Consider the following 9,265-nt stretch of genomic DNA (forward strand, 5'->3'; position numbering starts at 1 on the left):
TTTTTTTTTTTTTTTTTTTTTTTTTTGTCTTTTTGTCTTTTTTCCGTGTCCGGCAACGGATCGCAACCCTCAGTGTTGCTCCCGTGCCTCGCTCAGCCAGTGAGCGGGAACCGGTCTGCATGTGGGACCCGAACCCTCGGGTGGGAGCGCCGCCGCGCTTCCCAAGCGGCGCACTATCCAGTGCGCCACCGGGCCGGCCCTTAGCATTACTTTTTTAATTAAAGTATAGCATTACCTTTTTTTTACTTATGAAAGTTTTCAAGTATACACAAAAATAGGAAGAGTAGTATATTGAACCCAAGTACACTCATGGCCTAGAGTCAAATATTTAGATTTTTCCATTCTTCATTTTTCCCTCCCTTTTTTTTGGTATAATTTCAAAACAAACCCCAGACATCACGTCATTTCCCCCTACATATTTCAGTACACACATTTTTAAAAATGGTCGATTTCATACATGACTATGTTGCCATTATCATACCCAATAAAATTAAGAATAATCTTGTATCAGCTAATGTTCAGTCCATATTCAAATGTCTCCAATTATTTAAAGAATATCCTGACCTAATACATTTTGGGGCCTTGTAATATAAAGCAATATGTAACAAGAGCCTTAAAAATGTTCATACTCTTTGAACCAGTATGATTATTTCTGAGGGTTTATTATAAGAAAAAGAATCAAAAGTTGACAAAACCATGATATTCATTATAGACTGATTCATAACAGGGAAAAGTTGCAAACAACACAGACATATAGTGCATTGGTCAGGGTGTGCTCTGGAAGACAGAGGCCTCCAGTATCCAGTTGTCGGGAATTAGAGTGGGGCAGTGATTCCAAAGGGGTTGGGATATGAAGCAGTTCAGGGATTGGCAACAGCAGGAAGCCTCTGCCACCCCAGGGTGGAGGGACAAAGGAGGAAAGAAGGAGGTGGTGGCACCAGAGCCTAGAAATTAGGGCCACATAGGGAGGGAAATCTGAAGAGGCCAGAACCAGAGAGGAGACACAGCCATTGCTGGGACAGTGTCTGTCTTTTCGGACACAAAACACAGAGAAAAGGAGAGAAATTCTCTGGCTTTCCCCTTTCTCCTGTCCTCCTATCTCCTGTGAGTCCTCCTAATGAATGAATCCAGCCAAAGCCAGTGGCAAGGTGTGCTGGGAAGTGAAGTTTTCAGGGTCAGCCCCTGGGAGGCCGGTCAGTCTGGGAAGGTCAGGGAATGGATCTGAGAGCAGACAGGCGTGTGTCTAGCACATCAGCAGGGGCCCTAAAGTCCTTCCAGAACAAGGTTAGAGCTAAAGAAAAATATCCAGCCAAAGGTAATTACTACATCCACTCAATGTGTTCCTTTACCACTGAAATTATAAACGTTGTGCAGCAATATGGAAAACACTTATACTGAATTATTATTATTATTATTTATTTATTTATTTTTAAAGATGACCGGTAAGGGGATCTTAACCCTTGACTTGGTGTTGTCAGCACCACGCTCAGCCAGTGAGCGAACCGGCCATCCCTATGTGGGATCCGAACCCGTGGCCTTGGTGTTATCAGCACCGCACTCTACCGAGTGAGCCACGGGCCGGCCCTATATTGAATTATAATATGGCATTTACCCTTCTTTTCTTTTTTTATAGCACCTATCACTTTCTAACACTAAAAATGAATCTACTTGCTTATCATGTTTATTGTTTGTTGATTCACACCTCCCTTCTTTTTCTTTTTCATTTGTGGATGTGGCTCAAGTGTCTAGACCAGTGCCTGAAACATGGAGGGGAGTGGGAGGGAGACGACAGGAATTAGGGTGGGAGATGAGGGGTGGAGGGAAGGAAAGGAGGCAGCTCTGCTCACCCTTCGTCAGGACCATGAAGTGGGTGTTCAGTAAACGTTTTTTGGAATAAATAATGTGATGTGAAAAAAGCAAAACACAGCACCCACTTGACAAGGTTGTTGTAAAGGTGAAATGAGATGGGGTGTGTATGATCCCCAGCACAGAGTGGATACTTAATACACTTAGTACACATCAGTTTCACCTAGGAGAGAGCAGGCGGAGGAGGGAGGGCTGCATGTCCACTGGACTGAGGGCTCTATGTCCACATAAGCATCCACCCCAAAAGGGAAGATAGAAAAATTGCCATTCTGATTCTCAAAGGCTCAGTGTGGCTTGATCAGCAGAAGCCTGGATCTTCAGCAGCCCTGCCACTTACTAGCTCCTTGCCTTTGGTCTAATTACCCAACCTCTCTGGGCCATAGTTTCTTTATCTATAAAGTGAGAATAATGATAATACCTGTCCCAGAGGCTTGTGTGAGTAGTGCCCAGCGCAGGGACTGGCACACGTTGGGTGCTCAGTGATGCTGCTGTCTTTAGAGCTTGCCCATCCTTCCTTCCTCCTGTGAGCCCCAGCCAGGTCGGAGCTGTCCGTAGTGCTGAAGACATCCTCTGTCTCCCTCTGTCAGTCCCTCTCTCCTCATTCCCTCCTTCCTTTCTGCATGTGGCTCTCCAGAGCCCTGGGGTCTGAACAGATCTAATTTCCCAAGTGGCTTCTCCAGGTCCCCAAGGTCAGAGAGGAATGAGCCATATATGAGGCACTCCCCAGGCAGGGGTTTCAGAGGCTGACAGACAGCAGGAACGGTGCTGGTGCAGGCTGTGGCAGGAATGGGAGCCCCCAGGCCAGAGACCGCTCTGAGAGCTTGACATCTGAGGACTCGGCACAGGAAGTGTAAGATCTGTGAGGAGGCATGAGTCAGCTCCAATCGAGCAGATGGCAGGGAAGTCTGCGGGGAGCTTGCCCTGAAGGAAAGCAAGAGGGCCAGGGTGGGGCTCAGGAGGGTGGCCTGTGACTGCAGGTGCTGAAGGGGCCCTGACTAGGACAGGAATCCCCCATCCCCCTTTTCTGGGCTCCTATCACCTTCTCTATTCTGTCATTCTTTGGGTAATACAGCTAAAGTCATCTTCATCTTTTTGGGTTATGGTATTAGGGGGTGGACTAACTCCATGAGTTTGGCTCTATGAGCCAAGCAATCTGTGGCTATTTCTCAAGGCCCACCTCCCTGAGTCTAAAAATACAAATAGTCTCCCCCAAGGAGGGTGGCACATGAATCTATTGTGCCCAGAGGTGGAGGCACTGGAGGCTCGCACACTCTTGGGGGAAAGGTTGGGAGACGGGACGTGGCCAGCTGTGTGACAAAAATCATCTGTTTCCTGATTTTTATTGACACACAGAGCATCAGAGCTGAAGGATCTCTGGAGACCTAAACATCCAAACCAAGCTCTCCCTATACAGTTGGGAAAACTGAGGCACAGAATGGTGTGAGGACTTTGTCCCACAAATCAGCGGCAGAGCTAGAGGTGAAAGCTGGCTCCTGCCTGGGCCCAACACTGGCCCGCTAAGGGCTAGAACTCTCCATGGGTGCCTGCAGGTTGTCAGCTGCAGAATTCTTGGGGCACTGAGAGCGACCAGCAGGGCCTCAGGCTAGGGGGCCTACTGCTGCTTTGTGGGACAAGGGAAGCCCACACCCCTTTCTGTGCCTCAGTTTTCCCATCTGTACACAGAGGAGTTGGTTCAGATGCTTATATCTCCAAGGATCCTTTAGCTCTGATGTCCCATGTGTCAATAAACAGAGATGGCTAGGAGGCAGGAAGCCAAGCTCTGGTCTTAATTCAGTTCTAACTTTTGGTGAGACATTGCACAAATTGCTGTCCAACCCAGAGTCACAGTTTCCTCCTCTGAGAAGGGGGTTAAAAAGTCTCAGGGCCTCTGGAAGGACCAGGCAAAGCATCAGATCACAGGTCCTTTGGAAAGTACAAACTGAGAGGAGAGGTGGCTGTCGTTGTTAGCAGCAGCATGTGACTGTTCCCACCTGGAGATGATCATCTCTTTGCAAGTGCAGGATTTTCCCAGCTGCTCTGAGGTATTCATCTCAAGGGGTGGGATGGAACTCATCCTGGCTGCCAGGAGACCACTTTGAGCACCACAGCAGAAGACCGGGGGGGGGGCGGCCCTCAGAGGCTGGCAGAAGAGCAGCTCTATCCAAGTCACCGAGTCATGAGCTGGGAGAACCATAGCATCGCAGATCAGCAGGGACTGCAAACTAAATACTTTTATAGATGGGGATGCTGAAGCCTAGAGTGGGGAAGGGGCAGGACTGGGGCTATAATTCAGGCCTCCCACCTCTCTGTCTGGCTGTCTTTACACCACGGTGCACCTGCCTCCCTCAAAGACCTAAAGATGGTGATGACAGTGGTGGTGGCAATGATGATGCCTTTTCCGTTTAGGAAGTGCCTACTCACTCAACCCCCGTCGTACTCTACATGTTTTTGTTTTCACAACTCTATCAGGTAGCTACTCTCCTCTCCATTTTACGGAGGAGGAAACTGAGGCTAGTGAGTGATAAATTTGGGATTTATTCCTTTATGTGATCACAAGGCCCTTCTAGTGATGTAATTTGTAAGGAGCTACTCTACACAGACCTTTGCTGCTAACATTTAGAGGGCATCCTTTTACTCTCCTGATCTACACTTCCAAGTGCCAGGTTGGTCCTCGCTCTGCCTCCTCTGGGAAGCCCACCATGAGCCCCTCCTCAGCCAACAGGACCTCCCCACTGGTCCTTCTGCCCACTGTCTGCATTGGCGGCCAGCTTTTTTCTTGGCTGGGACCTGCCTCCCCAGTAGCCTACCAGTTTCTTAAGGGCAAGATTGGATGTTATTCCTTCCTGGGGCACCCACAGTGGTAGACCACTGGCTGCATACACGGTGTGGGAGAAAGATGGCTGAGTCCTGTGGGTGGAGAACGGGCACAGACAGGATGCAGGCAGAGGCCAAGCAGGAGTTCCAGGGCCTCCGGATGCACATGAAGGATGAGATGAAGTAGGGAATGTCACAGTCCAGATGTCCTGGTCAAGGAGGTCATGTGCAGGGTAGGGGGTGAGCTGAACAGACATGAGTCAAATCCTATCTTTCTACTAACTCCATGCTCTGTCCCCTTAGTTTCCTCATGTGTGCAATGGGGATAGAAAGGCCTCTTTGAGCACATCTGTGAGGGAGATCAGAGATGGGTTGTGCATTATAAACCCTTTAGCCACAGCTCCCCACCAGCACACACAATGGCAGAGCTACCCTTACCTGGTTTGTGCTTATGCCACTAGGGCCCATCGAGTCCAGCAGAGTCAAGTGCTGTGGAATGATGCTGGGCTTGGAGAGAGGAGGCTTGGAGGGCACCAGGAGAATTTGGCCCACCTTGGGGGATGAGTAAAGGAGAAAATAATAGTAATAGGTTGAAAAAGTTAGGATTTATTGAACACCTAAGTAACTGTGTGAAATGCTTCATGTGATGCCATTCAATCATCACAATAACTCTAAAGAGGAGGTTTTACTGTCCACATTTTACAGAGGAGGAGAATGAGGCTCAGAATGCTTCAGAGGTTGCTGCAGGGTCACTTGCAGTACACAGCAAGTCGGGTCTGGCCAGCTGTGACTCTGTAGCCCGCACACTGAGAGACTAAGCTCCAGCCGGGACTTTGCAGGCTTCACAGGGCTGTGAGCCAGTTCCGGGGCGGATGGTAGGCCCCCGAAGCTAGGCGTGGTTCTTGGACATGATGGGTCCAAGTCCCTCATTTTACCAGTGAGGAGACAGAGGTTCTGCGAGGGGATGTCTGCCTCACAATCACACAGAAAGTGCTGACAGAAAATTCTAGAAAGAAAACCCCCACCTTTATCCCCCTTTCCCAGGACTGCAGGGGGCCTTGTACCCTGAAGAGTGGTACTGGACACTGCCATTCAGGAAGACACCTGCCTGCACTGCCAGGGCCCCTGGGGTCCATGTTCTGTCATCCATGGAGAGCTCCTTCCCTGCCACTTCTCTTTGTGGGCTTTGGGGTGCCCTCCTGTGGGCTGGCTCCTTCCCCTATCTGGCCTGTAGCACAGAGGCCTTCACCCTGGGGGTGCTGGGCCCCTGGGACTGTGACCCCATCTTTGCCCAAGCTCTCCCCAGTGTGGTTGCCCAGCTGGCTGTGGACCAAGCCAACCAGGACTCCTTGCTGCTGCCGGGCTCATGGCTGGCTTCTGTGGTCCTCCCTTCAGGCTGTGACGCCCCACATGCCCTGGCCACATTCCTGGCCCACAAGAACACTGTTGCTGCTTTTGTGGGCCCTGTCAATCCTGCTTACTGCTCAGCGGCAGCCCTACTGTCCCAGAGCTGGGGCAAGACTCTCTTCTCCTGGGTGTGCCGGGCTCCAGAGGGAGGAAGTGAATTGGTGCCCACCTTGCCTTCTGCTGCCCACGTGCTGCTGTCCATCATGAGACACTTTGGCTGGGCTCGCTCGGCCATCATGTCCTCCTACCAGGACATCTGGGAGGCCACAGCCCAGCAGCTGGCCACAGCTTTCAGGATACACGGGCTGCCAGTGGGCTGGTGACCTCTCTGGGACCCAGGGAGCAGGGTGCCACAGAGGTCCTGAAGCAGCTCAGCAGCATGGGCAGCCTGAAGAGTAAGTACAGGCACTTTCCTCCTGTGGGCAGCCTAGAACTTATATGGCCACCGATGGGGAGCTTCCTCAGTGTCAGACACTGGCCTGAGCACTTGACAATGGCCCTGCATTTAACCTCATAGCAGCCCTGTGAGCCAGTCCTGCTGAAGTCTCCATTTTGCAGCTTAGAGAAGGTAATTAACTTGCCCAAGTTACACAGCTGGCAAGCAGTGCAGCTGGATTTTGAGCTCTGATTCAAATGCTGGTTGTGGATTGGGAGCGAAGGTCATTCTTGGTTGTTGTCTGGTAAGATGAAGGAAATGAGAGAATAGCAGTGCCTGAGCCCCTGGAAGGAGTCAGAGCCATTCTTAATTCTGTGGAGTTAGCCATAACCTTCACGCATTTGTTGATTAATCAATTGCTTCCTGCATTTTCAACCTCTGTTGTGCTGAATGCTGGGTTGCAGTGGCGAGCAGGGCAGACTTGGTGGCTGGTCTCCAGGGGATGACTGTGTGATGAAACAGGCGTGTAAGCAGGTGGTTCTGACACAGAGGTCAGGGCCATCCCAGGGAGCAGAGGCCTGAAGAGCCAGAGGAGGCATGGTGCTGACCCCTGGGTGATCTGAGGAGACTTCCTGGAGGAGGTGACACTGGCCAGTCCTTAAGGAAGTAGTTAGCCAGGGAAAGGTATGGTGGTGTGGGGTAGAGGAGAGGTGGCAGCTGGAGGGCAGAAAGGATCTAAGAGTAATCTAGACTGGGTTTTTTTTCAAATGGTGGGTTGTGGCCCACTCAGGTGGCAAATCAATTTAGTGAGTCCATCAAGACTAGCATTGTAAAAAAAAAAAAAACAGTGGAAGAGAAAAAGACAAAGAACAGAATTGAGTAGTATAAAATAAAATAGAATGGAATAAAATTAGTAGATCTGGCAGTAACAGTGGAAGAGAAAAAGACAAAGAAGAACAGAATTGAGTAGTATAAAATAAAATAGAATGGAATAAAATTAGTAGATCTGGCAGTGCATTGCAGGTAGCAAGGGTGAGTGTGGGTCTGTGAAACTTCCTTTCGTTTTACTCAAGTTTCATACACATACTGAGTTTTGTGAGTATTCCAAGGTAAAATGTATTTCTTACTGTGGGGCACAGTCTGCCTGACCCTGGCTGGGTTCTGGGGTCTTGGGGAGGAGCTGCCTGGGCCACAGTTGGGAGAAGCCTGAGTCTGGTGGGAGGCAGATGTGTATACAGGATGCAGAGGAGCCCAGAGGCTGGGGAGCTGATCTGTGAGGGGTGAGGAGGCCTTCACAAAGGAGGTGACATTAGGGAAGGGCCTGAAAATGAAAAGTTGATTGCCAAATGCAGGTGAGGGGGAAAGGCATTCCAGGCAGAGGGGCCAGCTGGTGCAGAGGAGTGGAGGTAGCATGTTACCGGGATGAGGAGGATGGTGAACAGTTCAGTTCTACGTGGCCGGAGCATGGTGGCAGCAGGTGGCGGGGAACCATCAGATTCCTTCCCCACTCCTGCTGCAGGCGAGTGAGTTCCAGCCACAGTGCTGGCACTCGGGAGTCAGGAGGCAGAGTGGTGATGGCACCTTCTCTGGAGTCAGATTGCCCACTGCCGGCCCCTCTGGCTGTGTAACCTCAGGCGAGTCACCAAACCTCTCTGTGCTATAGTTTCTTCATAAATGACATGAGGCCAATCAAAGCCCCTTCTTCATAGGGCTGTGAAGATGAGATGGACTACTGCAGATAAAAGGCTTAGGACAGTGTCCTGCATGTAATGAACACAGTTTGAAATCCATACTGGTTTTTCCCGTTAAGTGGCTTCCGCCCGAGTTGTGTACACTGGCTCCCCCTTGTGGCCAAACGCAAAACAGCGCTTTCAACTCCCAAGACAAAGGGGCGTTTTGGCAGGAAGCCTGAACAGATGGGACATAGGCCCTGGTTCTGTTTCCACCCCTTCTGCTGGGTCTCTCTCAGAGGGAGCGGGTGGCCTGTGGCTCATGGCCCACACAGCATGGCTACCTGGGCTCAGGCAAGGCCAGGGCTCCAGGCTTTGGCCTTCATGTAATGAGGGGTCCTCAGCCCCCAGCGAGCAGATCCCCCAGCTCCATTTTTCTGGGTTTTATGGAGAAAGGGATTTCAGTAGGAACTAGGGCCACATCCAAAGCAAGTGGTGGCCTTTGTTTGGCTGTGATTGTAGCCTGTGTTTGGGAAGCCAAGAGGGGAAGAGTGAAAAGATGGAGAGAAAGGCCAGTGCGGACCCTTACCTTGGGCAGGGCTTCCTTCTGTCCTGGTGCCTATGGATACAATTGGCCACCTTATTACCAAGGGCTATTATTATTTTACCAAGCCAAAGGTAAATGTGTTCATGTCTGCTTAATCTTGAGGATGCCCCCCGGGGCCACAGTTAAGACTACAAGCTGATGATGAATGTATAAGCAAAAAGTGGTCTATCACAGAGTGGAATATTATGCAGGCACAAAAAAGAATGAAGTACTGACACATGCTACAACAGGGATCAACCTGGAAAACATCACACTAAGTACAAGAAGCCAAACACAAAGGACCACATATTGAGTCCACTTATATGAAATGTCCAGAATAGGCAAATCCATAGAGACAGAAAGTAGATTAGTGGTTGCCTGGGGTTAAGGGGAGGGAGGAATGGGAAGTGTATAAGTCCATTTCTGTTGCTTATAATAAAATACCTGGAACTAGGTAGTTTACAAGAAAACAAAATTTATTGCTTATAGTTTCAGAGTCTGGGAAGTCCAAAGTCCAGGGAACACATTTGGTGAAGGTCCTGGTGG

The 9,265-nt window shown here is 50.1% G+C and overlaps 1 pseudogene; it reads left to right on the forward strand.

Annotated features, from left to right (window-relative positions):
* Window positions 1-9,265, forward strand: part of LOC103589887 — a 50,729-nt pseudogene that overhangs the window by 4,007 nt on the left and 37,457 nt on the right.

Source organism: Galeopterus variegatus, unplaced genomic scaffold (assembly GCF_000696425.1).
Source record: "Galeopterus variegatus unplaced genomic scaffold, G_variegatus-3.0.2 Scaffold736, whole genome shotgun sequence".
Classification (NCBI taxonomy): Eukaryota; Metazoa; Chordata; class Mammalia; order Dermoptera; family Cynocephalidae; genus Galeopterus; species Galeopterus variegatus.